Here is a 26,309-nt window from a genome sequence, read left to right on the forward strand (position 1 = left end):
GGAGGGAACGGGGGGAGGCAGCGCGGCTCGGCGCGCGCAGGCTATACAAAATCGATAGCCTTGCGCGCGCCGATCCAGGATTTTAGTGGATACGCGCGGCTCCGCGCGTATCTACTAAAATCCAGCGTACTTTTGCTTGAGTCTGATGCGCAAGCAAAAGTAGGCTGTTCGCGCGCCTCTTAAAATCTACCCCATTGAGTCTTAGAAACTAGTGACAATTCCAACACATAACTGTCACTGGAATGATGAACGTTTGTTTCAAAACAGAAAAAAATACTCTTATTGGTAATTATAATTCCTTTTTACCATGAAATGTATTATATGCCCGCACAATCCTTAACAAATATCCAGCCTTTCACCCTCCAGATTCCTACTTTACCCTCTATAAAGTGTCAAGTCCCTCTATAAAGTATTGCCTCTATACCTACAGTCAAAGAGCAGTGATTAGTATTTATAAAGCTCAATCAGAGTGTACAGTCAAAGAGTGGAGGTTATTTATAAAGCTCTGTACACAGCACTGTACAATCAGAGCAGAGTTTATGATTTTTAGAGCTCCATTAGTGAACACAGCACTGTACAGTCACAGAGAGGTGATTGGTATTTATAAAGCTCAGTCAGTGTTCACGGCACTGAACAGTCAGAGCAGTGATTATTTATAAAGTTCCATCAGTGAACACAGCACTGTACAGTCACAGAGAGGTGATTGGTATTTATAAAGCTCAGTCAGTGTTCACGGCACTGAACAGTCAGAGCAGTGATTATTTAAAAAGTTCCATCAGTGAACACAGCACTGTACAGTCACAGAGAGGTGATTGGTATTTATAAAGCTCAGTCAGTGTCCACGGCACTGTACAGTCACAGAGAGGTGACTGGTATTTATAAAGCTCAGTCAGTGTTCACAGCACTGTACAGTCAGAGCAGTGATTATTTATAAAGTTCCATCAGTGAACACAGCACTGTACAGTCACAGAGAGGTGATTGGTATTTATAAAGCTCAGTCAGTGTTCACAGCACTGTACAGTCAGAGCAGTGATTATTTATAAAGTTCCATCAGTGAACACAGCACTGTACAGTCACAGAGAGGTGATTGGTATTTATAAAGCTCAGTCAGTGTTCACGGCACTGTACAGTCAGAGCAGTGATTATTTATAAAGTTCCATCAGTGAACACAGCACTGTACAGTCACAGAGAGGTGATTGGTATTTATAAAGCTCAGTCAGTGTTCACGGCACTGAACAGTCAGAGCAGTGATTATTTATAAAGTTCCATCAGTGAACACAGCACTGTACAGTCACAGAGAGGTGATTGGTATTTATAAAGCTCAGTCAGTGTTCACGGCACTGAACAGTCAGAGCAGTGATTATTTATAAAGTTCCATCAGTGAACACAGCACTGTACAGTCACAGAGAGGTGATTGGTATTTATAAAGCTCAGTCAGTGTTCACGGCACTGAACAGTCAGAGCAGTGATTATTTATAAAGTTCCATCAGTGAACACAGCACTGTACAGTCACAGAGAGGTGATTGGTATTTATAATGTCCCAGCTGGGTTGCTTGGAAAGCACTGAGCGGTGTTATAAATGCACTGATTGCTCCCTGCCCCTGACTTGCCGTGGGACCTCCCTGTGCTAGGAGCCTGTGTGTAGCCGGAGGGTGCGCCTCCCCTCCCTCATGCTGCCTGTCCCCCAGCCATGCTCTGATCCCTGCCCTCGGTGCCTGCTGGGGGAGTGTCTCAGGAGGGCGGGCAGCCTTAAGGATAACCCCTGGAGCCAGCCCTCCCAGCCACCTGGACTCTGCTCCTTGCCGACCCAGCAGCGCCTGCAGTTTGCAGCTGACGGGAAGGAGGCAACGTGGCCCACCCCGGGTCCTGCCAGCAGGTGAGTGGGGAGAGCTCCTCCACCAGTCCCTCTTACTGAAGGTCCAGCTGTGGTGGTGGTGGTGGGACCAGGGGGGAGGGGGGGGGGGTGTGAGACTAGGAAGGAATATGTGGGGGATGTTTGTTGTTAAAATAAATGCAATTTAAAACGTATCCCCCCCCCTTCTGCTTCTCCTCTGGCCTGGGGTTCCCTCCTGAATTGGGAGCCTGCCACTCTTCCTCCTCTGACCTCATGGGCAGGACTGCTTCTGCCCTGGACTTTGGCTGTCGCGCCTGGTAAGAGAGGGATATTTAAGTGTGCGCTGCTCACAGCCTTGAAGAGAAGCTTTCCCGCAGGGGGAACAGAAGGGGATTTCTGGGATGGCATAAAATGTCTTTTTATCAGCCACTGCCCCCTGCGTCTTAGATAAGGTCACGGAACATGACGGCAGATAAAGATCCTGCGTCCTGTCTGCCCAGCTGCCACCTTCTCCCTCGGGGATCCCCTGTGAATATCCCATGCCTTCTTGAATTCAACTTAGCTCGCTGGACTCTTTCTACAATGCATCAAACCCATCAGTTATTTCTTACCGGTGGCCTTCCAAAAGCTTATGCAAATCTGCAGGTTCAACGGAAACATATCGATTCTCTTTCTATGTTAAAATACATTTGCGGGGGATATTTAACAACAAATTTACCGCCTCGTCTTTCTACTTCAGACTTCACAAGGATAAACGTCTTCCCCCTCTCTTGCGTAGATCTCGATTAGTCAGGATAGACCCGCACCTTGGCACCTATTGCGCATAAAGTGTTTAAACACCAACTCTCTATCCGTTACCGAGGTAAACGAGAGAAATAATCTTCTTCTCTGTTTCATATCGGTCTCTGAAGGTAAAGTCTTACAATTGAGTCAGATTCAAATTATCTTGTGTCTGAAGCAACTCTTGATCTTGCTGTATTTTTTTCCTCTCTTTCTGGCAAATAGTATATTCGAGTAAATACGGGAAACAATTCTTTTGGTAGCCCGAAAATTTGGGTAAAATACTTTTTAAACATTTCAATAGGAGGGTAAGGAAAACTTAAAATACTTACATTTGAATATTTTCCTAAGTTTTCCCAAATTTTCAATCCTCTTTATATTTCTATCCTCTACCCTAAATATCTCATTTTGATTCACCTCTAACTTCTCCACTCTTGTAGTTGGTTGGTTTGTTTTAATTTTTTGATCTTTAATTGAGGTGTCCATCTTAGGAAATTGCTGGTTTATTTCCAAAGTTATTTTAGTCAGATTGAGAATTACAGCTTCCAAGTCCTTTAGACCTCGCCTCCATGAATCTAATGTTGTTTGACCCGGCCATCCGGTATATCTGAAAGGTCCCCAATTTCCACCCGCAGGTCTCCGACCTTTTCCGTAGCTCCCTCGGAAGAGGCTTCGTCAGCGAGCCCAATGGCTCTCTCAGCAGTTGTTCTATATTGGGGGGTTGTTCTATATTGGGGGCCCCTACAGAGCTGGCACCTATGTATGAGTGTGTGTGCTGTTAGTGGTGGGAGGGGATGCCCAGATGTGTAAAAGACCCACAAAACCATTTGACAAAGCAGGTGGGCATGCTTCACTAACCCCCCCCCCCCCCCCCGAGCTGTTAGTTCCCATCACTCTGCTCCCTCGAGATCCAGTCTGGAGGTGGGAGAATCCCACATGGGTGTTGACTCTTTGGGCAGTTCTGGACTCTGAATATGGTTCAGGTAGCTCTGGAGCTCTTCTGCATGGGGAAGGGCACAGGAGCAGCACTTTGGGGAGGGGAAGAAAACCAGGAGAGTCAGGCAGCCCAAAACTGGGCTCTCCAACCTTTCACCGTGATGGCCACATTGCAATTTATTCCCACTGGGTGGCGCCAGTGAGCAGTATTTGCAAAGATATTAATTAACATCACAGAGAAGAATATTTTTTTTTGAGCAAGCTTCAAATAAGACTCATTTCTTGGCTTACTTTTTCATCACTGTAAAGGACATTGTATTAATGAGGTAAGAACGGAAGAACACAAAAATATTCATATCGGGGGGGCGGGCCGGGCCCTACCTGAAAACTCTAAAGGCGCGCCCAGATTTCCGCTTGGCTTGCAGATCAATTGTAGTAAATCACGAATGTTACAGATTGCTCCTTGGATGCCAAATGCCAGGCTGTTCATCTCACATGGATGGATATTCGGGCATCTTTACCAGTCCCGCGTCCCGGAAGGTCGAGCTAGACCTCGGCCACAGGAATAACTCTTCCTCTTTCGCCTCTTGGCCACGTCGTTCTGGTTAAAATGGTGGCACGATCTGCTTCAGCACATTCCACGGAACCTCTCGCTTTGGGGCTTCCGCGGCTTTATTAGTTTAGAATAAAGGGGCATGGGTTTCTGGGCGTATGAGTCTAGCCACCATCTACGGTAACCTATTAATGCTAGGAATTTTCTCCATCTTCTCTTGCTCTGTGGTACTGGCTGACTGTTCTGCTATTCCCTGTATTCGCTCAGGGTTTATTCTCCTCTTTTCCTCGCTGATTAAATGTCCTAAATACTTTACTTCCCTTTCCACATACTGCAGCTTAGCCTTGGATGCCCTCAGACCCTGTTCCCATAGGAAATTCGACAACTGATTAGTGGCTTTTCTGACGCTGCTTCCCCTGAGATTAGCAAATCATCTACACACTGTGATAAATGTGTCCCCGGGGGCAATAAGAATCTCCCCCAAAACCTGCTCCAGGACCTGTCCAAACAGGTTCGGGGATTCTGTAAACCCCTGGGGAAGACCCTTCCACTGGGACTGCTCCTTCCTCCCGTTCAAATGCAAACAGGTCTCTGCTTTCCTCAGCTTAGGGGCAGCCCAGAAGGCGTCCTTCAGATCTATTGCACTGAACCACTTGTGCTCTCGGGGGATTTTACTTAACAGGGTGCAAGGGTTCGGGACTACTGGGTGTCTAACTTGTACTATTTTGTTTAACTCCCTCAGGTCTTGTACTAACCTATAGGTACCATTTGGTTTTCTTACTGGGAGGATTGGGGTATTGTATGGTGACATGCAGGGTTCAATCAGCCCGTCCTGTAATAACTCATTTATTATTGGCTGCAGACCCTTCCTTCCCTCGAGGGAAATAGGATACTGTCTTTGACATACTATCCTTCCCCGGGACATACCTTCCCCGGTTTCAGCTTAATTCCTAAAGGTACAATGTTTAATCCTCCCATGTTTCCATCCCGTACCTCATCTCGGGGTCTAAGGGGATTCATATGGACAGTCAACTGATCCCCTATCACTTGTATTTGTACTCTTAACCGGACCAGGAGACCCCTACCCAGTAAAACTGAGACAAAAAAAGACTGTGACTGTTAACGTTTGAGGCATTATTCCGACCCCTACTGGTAAGTTTATAACTGAAGATCTGGCAGCTTTGGGTCCAGTAAAAAGATTTCCTCTTTCCTCGGTCCTACCTTCAAATTTATCAAGGGCTCTCGGCAGGACCTTAAAGTTAGTAGCCCCTGACCTCCCTATTCATTTATATTCTCCATCTCTGAAATACTCTCTCCTCCCTCAGAATCTGGGGGCATTCCCTCTTGAAATGTCCTATTTGCCCGCAATGCAAACATCCCCCCCCCCTGATTAGGGTCTGTATCCTCCCCCGGACTCCCACTGAAGCTCTACCTCCCTGACCTCGACCTCTCCCTGTCAGCCAGCTTCCCCTAGTTTTTTCCCTTCCTCATTCTTTTTCTCATGTCTCCCTTTTAATAATTTCATTTACTGTATTCATCATAATTTTGGCCTTCTGTTTATTTTCCTCCCACCTCACGAACCCTTTCTGAGCTTCTTCTAATATGTCCTCAATTGGTTCATCATTCCACTCCTCTATTTTCTTTAAATTCTTTTGAATATCTGCCCATGATTTGGTAACAAAATTGATTTTTAACAATCCCTGGCCTATGGCGTCATCTAGTGCAGAGAGCCCGGCCAAGGGGCGAAGGTAGGGGGAGGCGCAGACAGAGTTACAGCTTGGGGAGAGGGGACATGGAGGGAGGGACAGGGTCCCGGGATCTCACCCTCTGTCCGGCCGCGAGCTGCAAAGAGCCCTACAGAGAGAGAGAGATCGCGGCCCAGGGGAGAAGATGGGGAGAGGCGCGGGCAGAGGGGACGTGGAGGGAGGGACTTGGTCCCAGGATCTCACCCTCTGCCCGGCCGCAAGCTACAAAGAACCCTACAGAGAGAGAGATCGCGGCCCAGGGGAGAGGGTGCGGGGAGGAAGGCACCGGGGGACGTGTGCGATGCTGCTGTGTGGGGATCGCTCCCTTATGCAGAGCCCTTCAGCAGCTCATAAAGACTCTGAGGAGCTCTGCTTTCCTATGGGAATCTAACTTTTTGCTGTTTAATGAGCCCTGAGCCACCCGTGGATCCTGGGAGGCTGTAGTGCTCCGGGTAAAGATATCTTTTCGGAGGTGGTTGAGGAGGCGTTTTTAAATCCCTGAAAAGGTCAAATATAAGTTCCGAAAAGAGCTTAGTGTGAAAGCCTCGCTGACCCAAGGGTTGGGAGCCGGGTTAGTAACAGTGAGGCTGTGGGTTCGAACCCCCACCAGCTCAGTAAGACCGTGGATTGCAGCATCCTCTCCGGGACAGAGGATGGTACGGATCACAAGGACTAGAAAGTGGGTAGTTTTGGTGAAATTTGGGCCATTTTTCCTAGTAGAAAGTAGTAAAAGCCCCAGTTCATTCTCATTAGAGGTATTCACCAGGGTCTGTCACTGAGAGGATACGGTCTTCCTGAGTTTCTCCGTCGCGGAGAGGATGTTACAATCCACGGTGTTACTGAGCTGGTGGGGGTTCGAACCCACAGCCTCACTGTTACTAACCCGGCTCCCAATCCTTGGGCCAGCGAGGCTTTCACACTAAGCTCTTTCCGGAACTTATATTTGACCTTTTCAGAGAGTAAAAACGCCTCCCCAACCACCCTGAAAAGGTCAAATATAAGTTCCGAAAAGAGCTTAGTGTGAAAGCCTCGCTGACCCAAGGATTGGGAGCCGGGTTAGTAACAGTGAGGCTGTGGGTTCGAAGCCCCACCAGCTCAGTAAGACCGTGGGTTGTAACATCCTCTCCGCGATAGAGGATGTTACTGAGCAGAAAGGGGTAGTTTTGGTGAAATTTGGGCCATTTTGCCGGGTAGAAAGTAGTAAAAGCCCCCGCTGCTGGTGGCTCTTTCTTGTTATTAATCTTTACCCGGAGCACTACAGGATCCACGAGAGGCTCAGGTCTCCGAGGGAGCCACTTATAAACCACAAGTCCCGCGGTTCACATCCATCTTCTCTTTGATTTAAACACACTTCGATGTGATTTTATTACAATAAAGTTAGTTATCAGGAAAACAGCAAGTGCACAACACCTCTCTCCATCATAATTCAGTCATCAGCAGATACACAGTACAGAGCAATATCCCCAGCCCTTCTGTTATTCCCCCGCCCCGGAGAATACTCGGATTTCCCCTTCTCCTAGGGCTTCCCTATAACTGTAAAGGATCCAGCCCGTTCCTCCGCATTGCCCTGACCTGCTCCATCCCCTGTGCATCTCATCCGGACGGCTGCAGGCCCGCGACATTGCCGGAGCGGCGATCTTCTTCCATTCGGACGGAACCGAGCATCTCGCAGCCTTCAGAACCTGAGACATGAACTGCTTGACCTGTGCAGGAGCCTCCTCGATCGCCGCATTAAACAGCAAAACGTTAGATTCTCATAGGAAAGCAGAGCTCCTCAGAGTCTTTATGAGCTGCTGAAGGGCTCTGCATAAGGGAGCGATCCCCACACAGCAGCATCGCACACGTCCCCCGGTGCCTTCCTCCCCCCACCTTCTCCCCCGGGCCTGGATCCGTCTCTGGGGGTCTCTGAATCTCCTGCTCGCTGCGAAGGAACGGCCGGGACCGGGCTGTGCTGTGCCCCGCCTCCTCCCCCTGCCGTCCATTCGCAGCAGCAGGAAGGGGCGGGGCTGCAGCAGAGCTCTCTCCTGTGATAGGCTCCCACCCTGCCTGTCTCGCCCTCACAGCCATGGCGGAGCTGTAGCTTCCGGTCGGTGACCGAGAGCTCGGCCGTGCGCTCCGAGAGCGGGCAGCTGCCGCCGTGCGGGAAAAGCCGCTTAGCACGGAAGGAGCAATGGGGGCTAAGGCTGGGGGAAGCGCGGGTTCTGGCCCAGACCTGAGCGGCGCTTTACGGCCTCCCCCTCCCCAGGCTTTAAGCTTGCAAGTCCTGCAAACCGTGCAAAGGTCCCCGGGGTTTAAGCGGCTCTTCCCGCCAGCCTGCTCTCACTGCTCCGTGTTCACGGTCTGATTGTGACTGAGGGGTTTGCATGGAACCAGAAATCGGTTAAATGAACGAATGAATGACCGAGGGATGCGATGTGTGTGAGAGAATGAGCGGTAAATATCGCACACGGGGAAGGCAAAATATGTCCTGGGGGCTTCCTTTCCCAGGGCAGTGCTGAACGAGTGAACATTTCATTCTTGTGAGTGCGGGCGAGGATCTGTTAATCACCGGAGGGTGTAATACAAGAGTCGTGGAAAGAGGGGTAAAACCCCGGAGCCTCTGTCCTCGGCTGCCTGGAGAGTGCAGAGCTGTGAAGGGCTGGTCCTTAGGCTGGAGTCCTGTGCTAGGTGAAGAATAAGGGGTAAAAACCCGGGTTACAGTCTGTAACCGGCTGACTGGTGGCTCAGCAGCTAGGTGGGGGCCAGTGTAGGTGAGTGGTGCGGGTGGATGGGGAGGAGGGGGTCAGTTAGACCTGTGTTCCAAGCATATTCCGGTGAATATCTCTAATGAGAAAGAGCCTTAATTAATAACAAGAAAGAGCCACCAGCAGACTGGGGGTTTTACTACTTTCTACTAGGAAAAATGGCCCAAATTTCAGCAAAACTACCCCTTTCTGGTCAGTAACATCCTCTGTCGCGGAGAGGATGTTACCATCCATGATCTTACTGAGCTGGTGGGGCTTCGAACCCACAGCCTCACTGTTACTAACCCGGCTCCCAACCCTTGGGCCAGCGAGGCTTTCACACTAAGCTTTTTTCGGAACTTATATTTGACCTCTTCAGGGTGGTTGGGGAGGCGTTTTTACTCCCTGAAAAGGTCAAATATAAGTTCCGAAAAGAGCTTCGTGTGAAAGCCTCGCTGGCCCAAGGGTTGGGTGCCGGGTTAGTAACAGCGAGGCTGTGGGTTCGAAGCCTCACCAGCTCAGAAAGACCGTGGATTGCAGCATCCTCTCGGCGACGGAGAAACTCAGGAGGACGTAGGAGTGTAACAGCCTCTCCGCGACGGAGAAACTCAGGAGGACCGTGGATTGTAACATCCTCTCCGCGACGGAGAAACTCCGGAAGACCGTGGATTGTAGCATCCTCTCCGGGACAGGATCACAACGGGACAGAGGATCACAAGGATCAGAAAAGGGGTACTTTTGGTGAAATTTGGGCCATTTTGCCTGGTAGAAAGTAGTAAAAGCCTCTTTCTCTTCTCATTCACCTCTGTCGCTCTTTCTCTGTCACCTCTGTCCACGGTCCTCCTGAGTTTCTCCGTCCCGGAGAGGATCTTTCAATCCACGGTCTTCCTGAGTTTCTCCGTCCCGGAGAGGATGTTACAATCCACGGTCTTACTGAACTGGTGGGGGTTCGAACCCACAGCCTCACTGTTACTAACCCGGCACCCAACCCTTGGGCCAGCGAGGCTTTCACACTAAGCTCTTTTCGGAACTTATATTTGACCTTTTCAGGGAGTAAAAACGCCCCCACACCCACCTCTTAAAAGATATCTTTACCCGGAGCACTACAGGATCCACGAGAGGCTCAGGTCTCAAAGGGAGCCACTTATAAACCACAAGTCCCGCGGTTCACATCCATCTTCTCTTTGATTTAAACGCACTTCGATGTGATTTTATTACAATAAAGTTAGTTATCAGGAAAACAGCAAGTGCACAACACCTCTCTCCATTATTCTATGATGGAGAGAGGTGTTGTGCACTATTCTCTTGGTTATCTGGAAACCGATGTGATATCTCGATTGAATGTCGGTATATAAAAGAAATGAATAATAATAATAATTCAGTCATCAGCCAATACACAGTACAGATCAATATCCCCTGCCCTTCTGTTATTCCCCCGCCCCGGAGAATGCTCGGATTTCCCCTTCTCCTAGGGCTTCCCTATAGTTGTAAAGGATCCAGCCCGTTTCTCCGTATTGCCCTGACCTGCTCCATCCCCTGTGCATCTCACCCGGACGGCTGCAGGCCCGCGACAATACTGGAGCGGCGATCTTCTTCCATTCGGATGGAACCGAGCATCTCGCAGCCTTAAGAACCTGAGACATGAACTGCTTGACCTGTGCAGGAGCCTCCTCGATCGCCGCATTAAACAGCAAAAAGTTAGATTCCCATAGGAAAGCAGAGCTCCTCAGAGTCTTTATGAGCTGCTGAAGGGCTCTGCATAAGGGAGCGATCCCCACACAGCAGCATCGCACACGTCCCCCGGGGCCTTCCTCCCCTGCACCTTCTCCCCTGGGCCTGGATCCGTCTCTCTGAAGCTCCTGCTCGCTGCGAAGGAACGGCTGGGACCGGGCTGTGCTGTGCCCCGCCTCCTCCCCCTGCCGTCCATTCGCAGCAGCAGGAAGGGGCGGGGCTGCAGCAGAGCTCTCTCCTGTGATTAGGCTCCGACCCTGCCTGTCTCGCCCTCACAGCCATGGCGGAGCTGTAGCTTCCGGTCGGTGACCGAGAGCCCGGCCGTGCGCTCCGAGAGCGGGCAGCGGCCGCCCTGCCGGGAAAAGCCGCTTAGCACGGAAGGAGCAATGGGGGCTAAGGCTGTGGGGAAGCGCGGGTTCTGGCCCAGACATGAGCGGCGCTTTACGGCCTCCCCCTCCCCAGGCTTTAAGCTTGCAAGTCCTGCAAACCGTGCAAAGGTCCCCGGGGTTTAAGCGGCTCTTCCCGCCAGCCTGCTCTCACTGCTCCGTGTTCACGGTCTGATTGTGACTGAGGGGTTTGCATGGAACCAGAAATCGGTTAAATGAACGAATGAATGACCGAGGGATGCGATGTGTGTGAGAGAATGAGCGGTAAATATCGCACACGGGGAAGGCAAAATCTGTCCTGGGGGCTTCCTTTCCCAGGGCAGTGCTGGACGGTCTGTGCCGGTGAGAGATGGCTCAGAAGCTCCCCCGCAGCCCGGGTCTAACAGCCCCTGCTAGGAACCCATAATCTGTCCACGTTTAATGTTTGTTTGCATAGGGGAGGAGGTTTCACCGCGCACTGTGTGCGATAGAAAGATTCTTTTATTTTAAGAGAGAACATTTCATTCTTGTGAGTGCGGGCGAGGATCTGTTAATCACTGGAGGGTGTAATACAAGAGAGGGGTAAAACCCCGGAGCCTCTGTCCCCGGCTGCCCGGAGAGTGCAGAGCCGGCTGTGAAGGGCTGGTCCTTAGGCTGGAGTCCTGTGCTAGGAGAAGAATAAGGGGTAAAAACCCGGGTTACAGTCTGTAACCGGCTGACTGGTGGCTCAGCAGCTAGGTGGGGGCCCAGTGTAGGGAAGTGGTGCGGGTGGATGGGGAGGAGGGGGGTCAGTTAGACCTGTGTTCCAAGCATATTCCGGTGAATACCTCTAATGAGAAAGAGCCTTAATTAATAACAAGAAAGAGCCACCAGCAGCTGGGGCTTTTACTACTTTCTACCAGGCAAAATGGCCCAAATTTCAGCAAAACTACCCCTTTCTGGTCAGTAACATCCTCTGTCGCGGAGAGGATGTTACCATCCATGATCTTACTGAGCTGGTGGGGCTTCGAACCCACAACCTCAATGTTACTAACCCCGCTCCCAATCCTTGGGTCAGCGAGGCTTTCACACTAAGCTCATTTCGGAACTTATATTTGACCTTTTCAGGGAATAAAAACGCCTCCCCACCAACCTCCTGAAAGATATCTTTACCAGGAGCAATACAGTCTGTAACCGGCTGACTGGTGGCTCAGCAGCTCTGTCCGATGGCTCCGTTACAGGGATTCGCTCGAATATACGAGGGCGCGGGTTCGAGTCTAGCTTAGCCAGAAGTTAGGTGGGGGCCAGTGTAGGGAAGTGGTGCGGGTGGATGGGGAGGAGGGGGGTCAGTTAGACCTGTGTTCCAAGCATATTCTGGTGAATACCTCTAATGAGAAAGAGCCTTAATTAATAACAAGAAAGAGCCACCAGCAGCGGGGGCTTTTATTACTTTCTACCAGGCAAAAATGGCCCAAATTTCACCAAAACTACCACTTCCTGGTCTTACTGAGCTGGTGGGGCTCGAACCCACAGCCTCACTGTTACTAACCCGGCTCCCAACCCTTGGGTCAGCGAGGCTTTCACACTAAGCTCTTTTCGGAACTTATATTTGACCTTTTCAGGGAGTAAAAACGCCTCCCCACCCACCTCCAAAAAGATATCTTTACCCGGAGCACTACAGCCTCCCAGGATCCACGGGTGGCTCAGTGCTCAGAGGGAGCCACTTATAAACCACAAGTCCCGCGGTTCACATCCATCTTCTCTTTGATTTAAACACACTTCGATGTGATTTTATTACAATAAACTTTATTTTTTATCAGGAAAACAGCAAGTGCCCAACGCCTCTATCCATCATAATTTAGTCATCAGCAGATACAAAGTATAGAACAATATCCCCAGCCCTTCCTTTATTCCCCGCCCCGGAGAATGCTCGGATTTCCCCTTCTCCTAGGGCTTCCCTATATCTGCAAAGGATCCAGCCCGTTTCTCCGCTTTGCCCTGACCTGCTCCATCCCCTGTGCATCTCATCCGGACGGCTGCAGGCCCGCGACATTGCCGGAGCGGCGATCTTCTTCCATTCGGACGGAACCGAGCATCTCGCAGCCTTAAGAACCTGAGATATGAACTGCTTGACCTGTGCAGGAGCCTCCTCGATCGCCGCATTAAACAGCAAAAAGTTAGATTCCCATAGGAAAGCAGAGCTCCTCAGAGTCTTTATGAGCTGCTGAAGGGCTCTGCATAAGGGAGCGATCCCCACACAGCAGCATCGCACACGTCCCCCGGTGCCTTCCTCCCCGCACCCTCTCCAACCTCTGCCCGCGCCTCTCCCCACCTTCTCCCCTGGGCCGCGATCTCTCTCTCTGTGTAGGGCTCTTTGCAGCTCGCAGCCGGACAGAGGGTGAGATCCTGGGACCCGGTCCCTCCCTGGGCCGGGATCCATCTCTCTGGGGCTCCCTGCAACTTCCCAGACATCTGCAGGTGAGGGCTGGAATGAGTGTGAGATTCTGTGACCCTTGACCTCCCTCCATGTCTCCTGTGTCCGCACCTCTCCCTACGTTCTCCCCTGGGCCAGGATCTCTCTAGGGTCTCTGCAGCTCCTGCCCCTTAGCAGCTTGGAAGTCATCGGGGCTTAAACAAAAAACACAGAATGTACTGCAATGACCCCCTGCCACTCTCTGCCCAGGTCTGTACCCCCTTCCTGCTGCAAACCCAGTCTCCACTCCCCCCTCCCCCTATAATGTCCGTGCTCCACTCAGCAGTGCCGGCAGCATGATTGGGCATGGGGAGAGGGGGCAGCATCTTCTTGGAGCCTGCAGCCACCTAGGGGCTAAGGTTTGCTTGTCACTAAATGGGGCCCAGCCCCCCTGATGAGGTGCTTTAGGTAAGGTGCGGTTGGTTAAAGCCCCAGCTGAGATGGAAGGGCTATGCTCCAAAGCTGTAAGGGTTAAAGGGTTGACATCTGAACTGTATAGCAAATGTTGCTTACCTGTAACAGGTGTTCTCACAGGACAGCAGGATGGTAGTCCTCACACGTGGGTGAGTACCGAGCTGAGGATGTCCGAGAAATGCACCAACTGTACCCAAGATGTGCAGTAGGCAGAAGGAGTGGGGTGGAATTTGGTAGAGGGCATCCTGAACCCCACCGGGCAGGCGGAAGGGTGTAGGTACGTCACGTTGGAAACAGGTTACGCAGGGCAGATTGGCCGAAGATGGAATCCTGTCTTCCGGCTTTGTCCAAGCAATAGTGGGGCTGCGAAAGTGTGGAGAGAACTCCAGGTGGCAGCCCCGCAAATGTCAGGAAGCGGCACCGAGCGTAGGTGCGCTACTGAAGTCGCCATGGCCCTCACAGAGTGCGCTTTAACACGGTCTAGAAGTGGAATGCCCGCTTGCTGATAGCAAAAGGATATGCAGTCCACCAACCAGGAGGAGAGAGCCTGCTTACCCACAGGCTGCCCCAATTTGGTGGAATGGAAAGAGAGTGTTCCCCAATTTGGTGGAATAGAAAAAGAGTGTTTTTCCTGTGGGCAGCTGTACGGTCTAGGTAGAAGGCTAGAGCCCGTTCACAGTCAAGGGTATGCAGAGCCTGCTCACCTGGATTGGAGTGGGGCCTGGGAAAGAAGGTGGATTGGTTAATGTGAAACTCCGATACTACCTTAGCTAAGAACTTAGGGTGAGTGCAGAGTACTGCCCGGTCCTGCAGGAGTTTAGTGTAAGGCGGATAGGTAACTAGGGCCTGTAATTCACTAACTCTGCGAGCTGAAGTGATTGCCAGAAGGAAAAATCACTTTCCATGTGAGAGAGCGAAGGTCACAGGACTGGAGAGGCTCGAATGGTGGTTTCATGAGCCGACCCAAAACCAGACTGAGGTCCCAGGAAGGGGCCGGAGGGCGCAGTGGAGGCTTGAGGTGAAGCAAGCCTTTCAGAAAACGTGTTACGAGGGGTTGTACTGTACTGAAATAGGAACATCCCCGACACCTCTATGGAAGGCGACCACCACACTGACATGCATCCTGATAGTGGATGTTTTTAGACCTGATTCTGACAGGTGCCAGAGATAGTCTAGAAACTTCGTGGTGGAACTGGTAAAGGGGTCAAGGGATTGAGAAGAGCACCATGACTTAAACCTGTTCCATTTGTAGAGGTAAGACTTTCTCATGGAAGGCTTCCGTGAAGCAACCGGACACGAGAAACTGGCTCCGAAAGGTTAAGTGGCTGAAGAATTAACCTTTCAACATCCATGCCGTCAGGAACAAGGCTTGAAGACTGGGGTGGCGAAGGCACCCGTCGTTTTGAGTGACTAGAAGCGGGTCCTTTCCCAAGGGAATGTGCCTGCGAATGGAGAGATCCTGAAGTATTGGAAACCACGCTTGGCGAGGCCAATGAGGTGCTATCAGGATCATGCGTCCCTTGTCCTGACATAACTTCACGAGAGTCTTCGAGAGAAGTGGAGGGAATGCATATAGGAGACCGGTTGCCCATGAGAGGGAGAACGCATCTCTTGGCTGTGAGTGTTGGCTGCGAGTGAGAGAGAAAAAACTCTTTAACTTGCGGTTTTGAGGTGATGCAAAGAGGTCTGTGTAATGTGTCTCGGGTGCGAGCATGATGTCCTGACCTGCACCAAATGTGCCTTAATGACACCAAAAGGTCGCAAGGCCAGAGTGGAGAAAATGGAACTTCTCTTCTCTTCCATTCTCAGACTCCAACGCTGTCTATTGCAATCGATGTCGTCTGAACCACTTCGTGCCAGTATCGGCCACCGGCTGGTGACCGTCCGGCGTCGACGACTTCTCGGCCTTCAACTACCTCTAATCCCCCTCAGGACCGAGGGGATCATAGAGAGAAGCATTGGCATCAACACCGCAAGTCTCGGACCATCGAGGAAGTAAAGTCATCGACCTCGCCTTCGTCCGAGCCACCATCGAAAAAAACCCGTCCAGAAAAGGCACCGACCCTTTCTGCGACCGGGTCACCGAGACAACCCTCACCCGGACGGGTATCGGGAGCCGCGACTCCGCCTTTAACTGTGGTCACTCCGGCTATGCCTCTGCCTCCTTCTTCCCTTCCGGAGTCAGCTTTAATCACACATACACACACACACTCACTCAGAGGTCACCTTTAAGCACAAGAACACTCAGAGGTCAGCTTTAATCACACACACACACTCAGAGGTCAGCATTATTCACAAGCATACTCAGAGGTCAGCTTTAATCACACACACTCACTCAGAGGTCACCTTTAAGCACAAGAACACTCAGAGGTCAGAGGTCAGCTTTAAGCAAACTCTTAAACATCTTGATCCAGCTACTATGGGCAGTGCCCTGGGAAGGGAATTTCACAAGTGATCTATGGAGGAGAGGTGGAGGGTCAAGAATTTGTTGGTCATCAACAAGGCCCTAGAATTGTTTAAAACTGGGCTTTTCCAGGACTCCTGCAGCGCAGTGCAGGGAAGAGCTTGACCGGCAATCAAGTCTCATCTTCCGGGTACCAACGGTTTCTGCGAGGCCCCGGGCTAAACGCAAGGCCACTGAGCGCCGCTAAGGAAGGGGCGTCGTCGTCTTGCTTCAGAATGCCCGCGCATCGCACGGATTTCGGGGGCCGCTACAAAGAGTTTCCCAACCGGGGGGGGTGGGGGGGTGGAGAAACAGTCCAGGGCTGCAGAGAGACCGCGAGCGCCTCAATTCCCCAGGCGAAAAACAGGCGCGGATTCCTCGCAGTCAGGTTTGGAGCTAGCGCACAGAACGGCATTTTCTCATCGTCCTTCCTTGGTGGCTTTTGAGGGGGAAGGAGGCGGGAACCGGCGCCGACCATTCCGACCTCCACCTCAAGATGGACTGCGGGGTCCATCTCTTAACCTATCTCCTGCGGTAAGAAACTGCCAGGTGGGGGGGGCTCACGATAGCCGCCGCGCTTCGCTAACTTTAAAGCACGGGCTAGGGAGAGAGCCTTGTTTGGGTCTTAACGTTCTCCACAGCTCTGCCTCCCACGGTGGGTGGGAGGGGGGCCAGGTTATTCGTCCGAAGTGTAAAGCAGCCTTTCCATGCAGCCGGGTTGACCCCGGCCTCGATTTGGAAGACGTCCACAGATGGCTGCGTGGTATAAGGCGCGGAGCGAAGCTGCGCTGTTGGAACGGATCGCTATGCGCTTCTGGGTGCTGGATGCTTGAGTTGAGTTGCTGCATATTTTCGGTCTCATGCCTGGGTGGCCTTTTTACTTTCAGCATAACCAGTTTCAAACACAATGTTTAATAAAAACCCTGCTTGCGCATGTATAGTGCCGAGGACTTGCCCTGGTCAGGGAGGCTCCTTCCCTCCCCCTCATATTAACATTTTTCAAAGCAGAGACTGCTGGTTGAAATCTTCGTCCGGGTATTTTTTTTATTTTTTTTATTTATTTAACATTTTTCTATACCGAACTTCATGACAAGCTTCATATCAGGCCGGTTTACATCAAACGTAGGGGTTAACTTAACAGAACCATATAACAAGAAGGCCGAGGCGCAGATACAAATAACATGGAGAATAAACTTGGGGGCTAGGGTAGCCAGGAAAGAAAGGACAGAAAAAACTGGAGAATGAACACGAATGAATATACAATGGCTGGGTCGGACATTTAGTCTATTGAGCTATATGAAAGAAACTGTTGCAATGTTAGGCTTGAGGGAAGGCTTGGACGAAAAGCCAAGTCTTGAGTTTTTTTCGGAAGGTAGTCAGGCAAGTCTTAGATCAGTGGGCAGGTTGTTCCAGATGATGGGGCCAACTGTGGAGAATGCTCGTTCTTTCGTGGAGGTTAGACGGGTGGATTCATTTGGGGGAACTTGAAGGGTTCCTTTGTGTGCCACTCTGATTTGAGAGGGAACCGAAGGTTCCCTCTCAAATTATACACATCTGCAATTATAATTGACTATAAATGCACATCGGCAATTATAATCATTACATAACCGATAGGTAAAGCCAAAACCTATAATTTCTTACTTTATCTGGTTTCCATATTACCAAACTAATTTGGGAGCAAATTTGAGCAAAAATAACCATAATGATATTTCCATAAGTTACAGAAAAATTCAGATATTACATTTACTACCAACTTTTATCTGGACTTTAGGTGCTACTCCCCTCCCTCTGGTTCCTACGTTCTTCCAAAAACCTTTCTAGATGTTCAGGTTCGTAGTAAACATACCTTATTCCATCTATGCGCATAACACATTTACACGGAAATCTCATAATTACTTGAATGCCAAATGTTCTTGCTAAATTAGCCAAAGTTATAAACTTTTTTCGTCTCTGCTGTGTTTCTTTAGCTACATCGGGGTATAACCATATTTTTTGTCCCAGATAAAGGGAAGATCTTTTTAACACTATATCCCTGTCCGAAGACAGGGCAAATTTTACCAAAAGAGTTCCTCTCTTCTCAACCTGGGAACTATATGATGTTTCTATCAGCTCGGTAACATTTAATGAGGTTTCTTGAACTGCCGAAGCAGATGTTATACCTTGATCTCTCCCATTTAAAAAATACACATTTATAATCAGTGGAAGATTTTCAGATGAAATTTGTAATATTTCAAGGAAATCATTTTTCAATTGTTCTTTCAAAGAAACCATCTTACATTTTGGAAAATTTACTAGTATTCTTAAATTTGTATATCTAACAGAGTTCTCCAAAGACAACTTTTTTCAATACCGCCGATTCCCCTTGAATTATAGAGGTCTGAACTTTCTTAATGGAGATTATATCCTCCTCTACTTTTTGTTTTAAGGTTACCCCATAATTTGTTACCATAGGATTTAAATTTAACAAAACATCTTGCATTTCTTTAATATTTATATTCAATTTCATTATATTTATTTATTTATTTAAGATTTTTATATACCGGCATTCATGATACAATCACATCATGCCGGTTTACATATAACAGGGGTGTACAATGAACAACAGTGTAACCTGTGGAAGTGAGCAGTTACAAATAACAAGGGAATTAAAACTTGGGAGAAGAGAAGAAAAAAGGAGAGGATAACTTTAGATAAAGATATTTACATTAGATAAAGATATTTACAATATCTATAATATAAGCTATAGTTTATATTATTATATTATTTTATATTATATATTATATTATATATTATATTATATTATTTATATTAATATATTAATATATTATATTATATTATTAATATATTAATGTATTATATTATATTATTAATATATTAATGTATTATATTATATTATTTATATTATATATTATATTATATTATATTATATATCTATAATATAAGCTATAGTTTATATTATTATATTATTATAATAATATTATTATATTATTTTGCAAGAGTTATTGCTTGCCATAACATTTCCATTGTCACATTCTTTGTGTTTCCTGTACCAGCTATAGGCATAGACGACAAGGATTGAAAACTAATTGGTTCTTTTAAACGCTTTCTTGTACCCCTATCATTCCTCCGGATGTCTGCACTCTTCTAACCCTAAATTCTGCCCAGGGCTTGGGGGCGGGGGCTCTCATAGATGTTTTTAGTTTTTTGGACTGCCTGTTTGGGTGGACACTCTCTTCTCTAGTTCAAGGGTTTTCTCTACCCAGTACTGGGGATACAGGCAGCGAGCTGGCTTTCAGGATCTGCACAATGAATATGCATGAGAGAGATTTGCATGGATCTCACCATCTCATGTGCATTCATTGTAGAGATCCTGAAAACCCGACTGGCTGTGTCCCAGGAACTGGGTTGAGAACCATTGTTCTAAGGTACCTGAGTGGCCCTCTGATCTCACTGTCCATCAGTGACACTGTACATGCTATAAGAGGACCTGGGACCTTCAGCCAGTCCAGCGACCCGTTTTGCTTGGGACAACTCTGGTTTGCCTTCCTAATGACAATCTTTGGTTCCTTTTCAGGCCAAAGCCCTCTCGTAGGCAATTCCAGAAGAGGTGATTCCAGCATGAGGCATGTCCTCAAGAAACAATCCACATTCCTCTGTGTTTTCACCTTTCTGCTTTTCCTTGCAAGCATGTTCCTACTCTCAGTGCACACCCGGACAAGACGTAAGGCCTGGCAGCAGGTGGAGCTCATGGACCAAACTCAGAACATCTCACCACTGTCACCACCACCACCGCCGCAAGCCAGGCACCCCCTGCAGGTTGTCTATCCCTACAGTTACCAATTCCTTCTCAATGAGCCGGACAAGTGCAAGGAGACCTCACCATTTCTTTTGCTGATGATCATAGCAGAGGCAAAGAATGTGGTTGCTAGGAATGCCATCAGAGAAACCTGGGGGCAACGAGAGCGCCATTCCTGGGGTGTCCATTGCAAGGCTCTTTCTAGTCGGGATGGCGCCAGCCTTTGGTGGCCCTGTGCAGAACCTTCTCCAGGAGGAGAGCAGGACGTTTGGGGACATTATTCAGCAGGACTTCCTGGACACCTACCACAACCTGACCCTCAAGACCTTGATGGGCATGGAATGGGTAAGCAGGTACTGCCCCAATGCCAGATACGTTATGAAAGTGGACAGCGACATGTTCTTCAATGCAGACTACCTGGTGCACAGTCTCTTGAAGCCAGAGGAGCTGCCCAGGGAGCGCTACATCTCTGGCTTAATAGTGGCCAACACAGGCCCGCTGCGGAGCAAGGCATACAAGTGGTATGTGCCCAAGGAAATCTACCCCAATGACACCTACCCCCCCGTACTGTTCTGGGCCAGGCTACGTCTTCTCAGCAGACATGGCTAAGAGGATCTATGATGTGGCCCAGAGCCTCAAGGTGGTCAACATGGAGGATGTCTTCATGGGGATCTGCCTCTATGAGCTGCAATCCAGATCAACAAAACCACCCGCTGGACTATTCAATGGGCACCACATAGCTTATGACAGGTGCAAGTTCAAGAAACTCATCATTGTGCACCACTACAGTGCAGAGCAGCTTCTAGAGCTCTGGCCCGACTTCCAGAACAACACTGACTGCTCTGAACAAGCCATGGGGCACCGGGCTCTACCCTTCTCAGCCCCACCTCACCCGAGACCTTGAAACACATGCAGGTATCTGCCAGGTCTGCCTCCATGAAAATAGAAACTCCTCTCCTTCCACCCACGCCTAGCTGGGAGATTTGTTTGGGGGGAGGTCAACAGGATCACCCAGGGCAAGGAAAAATCATGAGGAAGGCTGGTAAAATCCAGACTGCAAGGTTATATCGCCCCATTCCCCATGGCTGCTGGAGCTGTGCTGCCATCTGGTGGTGAACTTTTGAATTTTGCGTGCTTCCCTACTTTTATGGACTGTCCAAAGTTTGAAAGAGCAGTAGCAGTGACAACCGACTGCACTTTGTGAGGACAGGCTGCCGCCACCCTGGTTTTTACCTCAACTGCGTGCTGGGACGCGCCACCTTAAGGAAGCCATGCAAGCATCTAGTGAATTTCCGCATTTGGACCATGTTTAAGCTGTACCAGAGCAGCTAGAAACTGTCTTGGGGGGGGGGGGGGGGGGGGGAGAGATAAGGCCAGCCCCCCCTACTTCTTAGAAGGACCATCTCAGGCTTACTCTGGCAGGATCTGAGGGTTCCTTCTTCCCTTCTCCTCCCATTATTGCTGGTCCGTTGTATAATACTGTAAGGATTTGCTTCCTGTTGTGCATATTTACAATGTTACTGTAAGTTACATTGTTGTTTGGTTTTGTTTCTTGCTCACAGTGTTTCCTTGTAAAGCTCTGTAGCTAGAGTGTATTTTCCCTGTTTAACGCTGGTTGTATCCCTACCTCCATACACCGCATCGTCTGCGTGTCAAACCTGTACCCCGCGCTGATCACGTGACTCTCACGTGCAATGACGGTATATAAAACAATCAAATAAATAAACAATGAGGAATAGCAGAAAGTGACATCTATAACCCTCCTTCCTCCATAATTATGAATACAAAACACAAGAACATAAGATACGTGCAACAATAATACAAGTTTACATTCTGTGCAGTAAAGCACAAAGCTCTTACCTGGAACTGGAGGTCTCCTTCCATGCACCCAACTCAAGCCTTGGCAGGGAGAACGTTGCCCCCTTCTGTAGTGCTGCACTTCCCAGGGACCGGAGGCTGAATCATGAGAGAAACATCCGGGGCACCTTCTTAGCTTGGAGCCTCCCAATACTCTCTTGTCCACTGCACAGAAGCATAAAGCCCATTATCAAGAGTCTCTTCTCCAACTCGGGTTGCCAACTGGCTCCAGATTTTCAGGACAGGCTGATCCGGTCCTGGCTGGGACTTGTTCTCATTTCCCTATTGCATTCCCTAAGAAACCAGGACCGATCAACCTGTCCTGAAAATCTGGAGCCAGTTGGCAACCTTAGCTCCAGCTGTAGAGGAGAGAACATTTTTGAAAGGTAAGGCAGCTATAGATCGCAGTGTCTCCTGCGTAAAATTTAAGCATGAAATTAATGTTGTGATAACTTTGAGCCAGATACCTTAGAAAAATGTGGGACCTGAATAAGCCTTGTATTCCTTTGAAGGGTCTCCATTTTATGTATTTTATTTATTTATGCAGCTTTTATATACCGTGTCACAGAATACAAAATTCTATCTTTACGGTTTACATGATAAAATTCAATTAAAAAAAACCAATTAGAAACAGGAATAAGCACAGTAAAAATTCAATAAAAATAAAAATAGTACGATAGTTAAAATCTACACATTAAAACAAGATAAAATATAGTTAAGAAAAATAAAGAGAATCCTGGGAAAGCTTCTGTCTTAGCTGAAAGCTCTCAGGTTTCAGTTCCATATGCTATGTGCTTGTGATGGTTTTGAGGTGTTTGGGCGGATTGTCGGGTACCGTGGCAGATGACCACGCTCACGGAGAGGAGCCCCGTGGGGAGCCACAGTGCTGGGCTAGACTCAGGACGCACAAACACAGAGGTTAGCAAGTGTTGCTTACCTGTGACAGGTGTTCTCACAGGACAGCAGGAGGTCAGCCCTCACACATGTGGGTGACATCACAGGATGGAGCCCTGTACGGAAAACTTTTCTGTCAAAGTTTCTACAAAGCTTTGACTGACACTGGCAACACTGAGTGCCCTGAGCGTGCTCTGCCTGCAATTATCCCTGTGAGCCACAGGTGTCTCCTCAGTCTCGTCTTAAGCGAAACTAAAATAAAAGTGAAAACGTATAGAGACCCAACTCCGCGGGGCGGCGGGCGGGTTTCGTGAGGACTGACATCCTGCCCTCCTGGGAGAACACCTGTTACAGGTAAGCAACATTTGCTTTCTCACAGGACAAGCAGGACTGTAGTCCTCACATGTGGCTGAGTACCGAGCTGAGGATGCCCTCGAGAGTGCACCAAATGCACCCAAGATGCGCGAACGGCGGTGGAATTTGGAACGCAGGGCATCCTGAAACCCTTAACGGGTTGGTGGAAGGATGTTGGGTAGTTAAACCGAAAAGAATAGGAGTAGACGGACTGGCCAACATGGAGCATGCCGGCGAGTCGTTATCTAAGCAGCAATGGGCTGTGAAGGTATGGAGAGAGCCCCAGGTCCTTGATCCACGGTGCTTACGAAGACTAGAGAGAGACTCCTGTGGCAGAGAATATCATGGCACGCCGGGCATGCCCAGTGGCCTCACAGGGCCAGTCAAAGGTTTCTAGAAACTTTGACGACAGAAGGTTTTCCCGCGATAGGGCTCCGTCAGTGACGTCACCCATATGTGAGGACTAGCATCCTGCTTGTCCTGGGATAACGCACGGCTCGGCACAATCATGGAGCAGTCATTTTTAATTTTAAAGCTCAGTCACTGTACACAGCAGGGTACACAGAGTGGTGTTACTTATAAAGCTACATCAGAGTACACAGTCCTGTACAGTCACAGAACAGTTAATATTTATAAACCTCAGTTAGCATGCACAGTGCTATACAATCACAGAGTAGTTATTAATATTTATAAAGCACCATCAATGTACACAGCACTGCACAGTCACAGAGTGATTATTATTTATAAAGCTCCTTCAGCATACACAGCACCGTACAGCCACAGAGCAGTGATTATTTATAAAGCTCCTTCAGCATACACAGCACCGTACAGCCACAGAGCAGTGATTATTTATAAAGCTCCTTCAGCATACACAGCACCGTACAGCCACAGAGCAGTGATTATTTATAAAGCTCCTTCAGCATACACAGCACCGTACAGCCACAGAGCAGTGATTATTTATAAAGCTCCTTCAGCATACACAGCACCGTACAGTCACAGAGCAGTGATTATTTATTAAGCTCCTTCAGCATACACAGCACCGTACAGTCACAGTGCAGTGATTATTTATAAAGCTCCTTCAGCATACACAGCACCGTACAGTCACAGTGCAGTGATTATTTATAAAGCTCCTTCAGCATACACAGCACCGTACAGCCACAGCGCAGTGATTACTTATAAAGCTCCTTCAGCATACACAGCACCGTACAGCCACAGAGCAGTGATTATTTATAAAGCTCCTTCAGCATACACAGCACCGTACAGTCACAGAGCAGTGATTATTTATTAAGCTCCTTCAGCATACACAGCACCGTACAGTCACAGAGCAGTGATTATTTATTAGCTCCTTCAGCATACACAGCACCGTACAGGTCACAGTGCAGTGATTATTTATAAAGCTCCTTCAGCATACACAGCACCGTACAGTCACAGAGCAGTGATTATTTATTAAGCTCCTTCAGCATACACAGCACCGTACAGCCACAGAGCAGTGATTATTTATAAAGCTCCTTCAGCATACACAGCACCGTACAGTCACAGAGCAGTGATTATTTTATTAAGCTCCTTCAGCATACACAGCACTGTACAGTCACAGTGCAGTGATTATTTATAAAGCTCCTTCAGCATACACAGCACCCTACAGCCACAGCGCAGTGATTATTTATAAAGCTCCTTCAGCATACACAGCACCGTACAGTCACAGTGCAGTGATTACTTATAAAGCTCTTTCAGCATACACAGCACCGTACAGTCACAGCGCAGTGATTATTTAAGCTCCTTCAGCATACACAGCACCGTACAGTCACAGTGCAGTGATTATTTATAAAGCTCCTTCAGCATACACAGCACCGTACAGTCACAGTGCAGTGATTATTTATAAAGCTCCTTCAGCATACACAGCACTGTACAGTCACAGTGCAGTGATTACTTATAAAGCTCCTTCAGCATACACAGCATCGTACACTCACAGCATGGTGATTAGTAAATTAATTTTCAATCTGCTGTGCAGGCTGTGATTCTCCGCAGCTCAGATACTGCAATGCCCTTCACATGGGTTCACCTGCTTACATATTGCATGCCCTCCGGCTGCTGCAAAATTACACCTCCCAGTTAATTACAAGACTTAAGAATTTGGCACACATTTTGTAGACGCTTTGTGATTCACACTGGCCGCCATCCGAGATGAAACATATACAGAAACAGAGAAATGACGTCGGAAAAGGACCAAGGGTCCATCCAGTCTGCCCAGCCAGCTTATGGTAGCATTAGACGCGCTGTACAGGTCACCCCTATACTTATCAGTTTCCCAAACCGTCAAAGTCAGGGGCCCTTGTTGGTTGCTGTTTGAGTCCAATTCCCCGTTACCTCTTGCCATTGAACCAGAGAGCAATGTTAGAGTTGCATCAAAAATATCAGGCTTATTGGTTAAGGGTAGTAACTAGGGTGTGCATTCGTTTGCAGCGTATTGGCAATCGCAACGTATAGGTCCATATTCGCTGTATTCGTGGGTCCGCAAAAAACGTATCGCGATCCCCCACGGATAAAACATATCATACGTTTTATTCTTTTTCAGCGCTCGCAGTGATTTCTCAGCGGCCGTTTGAAATAGGAGAATGCCATTTGGGTGTACCCATAGCCAGAACCGGCCCTTTCTGTGGGTCATCAGTGACCTCACAGCCCTGTCACAGAACGGGTCGAACAGGTTGGCAAGGGAGACCAGAGTGCAACGTATCAGCGGTAAGCATTTTGGCAAAGCAGCCAATCGCGCACTCACTCAGTGGTCGGGCCGCTTTTGCTGATGACCCAGCACTATATATACAGTTAAGCACGCGGCGTGCCACACACTTTCTTTGCAGGGGTGGCTGGGGAGGTGGTCTCTGCGGAAGGTGGCTGCACTCAGAGCTAGTCTGAGTTCTCAAATCTGTATTCAATTGCTAGCTAGGCTAGCTGCTTCGATAGAAAAACATATTTGTTCTGCATTTGGCTGCAGTGCCAGCTACTAGCCCGGTTTTTTTACTGCAGATATTCTTATTGATCTGAGACGGTTTTCTTCTCTGCCACTGAGAGAAGCTGGCAAGCTCCTAGCACTAGCAGTGACAGTTTACTGCTTATTTACCCCCTGGGGTCAGTTGCAAGCAGCATTTGGGTTGTTGTGGGTGGGAGATATATTCAATTTCTAGCTACTTGACAGAATTGCTATTGGAAAGATATTTCCATCGATTTTGTTGCTGTGCCAAGCAAGGGTTTTTTTGTAAACTGCATTTTTTTTTAATTGAACTCATTGTCTCTCAAATGCTGTGCCTGTCCGTCCAGGCTTTAAATCCCTGAAAGGACTTGACCTCTATCCTAGAATGCTGAGCCTGCCTGCCATCCAGGCCTTACATCCCTATGAGGGCTTGACCTCTATCCTTGAATGCTGTGCCTTCCATCCAG

At 48.7% G+C, this 26,309-nt stretch overlaps 1 pseudogene; it reads left to right on the forward strand.

Annotated features, from left to right (window-relative positions):
• Positions 1 to 1,777: 1,777 nt before the first annotated feature.
• On the forward strand, positions 1,778 to 20,699 carry LOC115082583 (annotated as a pseudogene).
• Positions 20,700 to 26,309: the final 5,610 nt, after the last annotated feature.

Source organism: Rhinatrema bivittatum, unplaced genomic scaffold, assembly GCF_901001135.1.
Source record: "Rhinatrema bivittatum unplaced genomic scaffold, aRhiBiv1.1, whole genome shotgun sequence".
Classification (NCBI taxonomy): Eukaryota; Metazoa; Chordata; class Amphibia; order Gymnophiona; family Rhinatrematidae; genus Rhinatrema; species Rhinatrema bivittatum.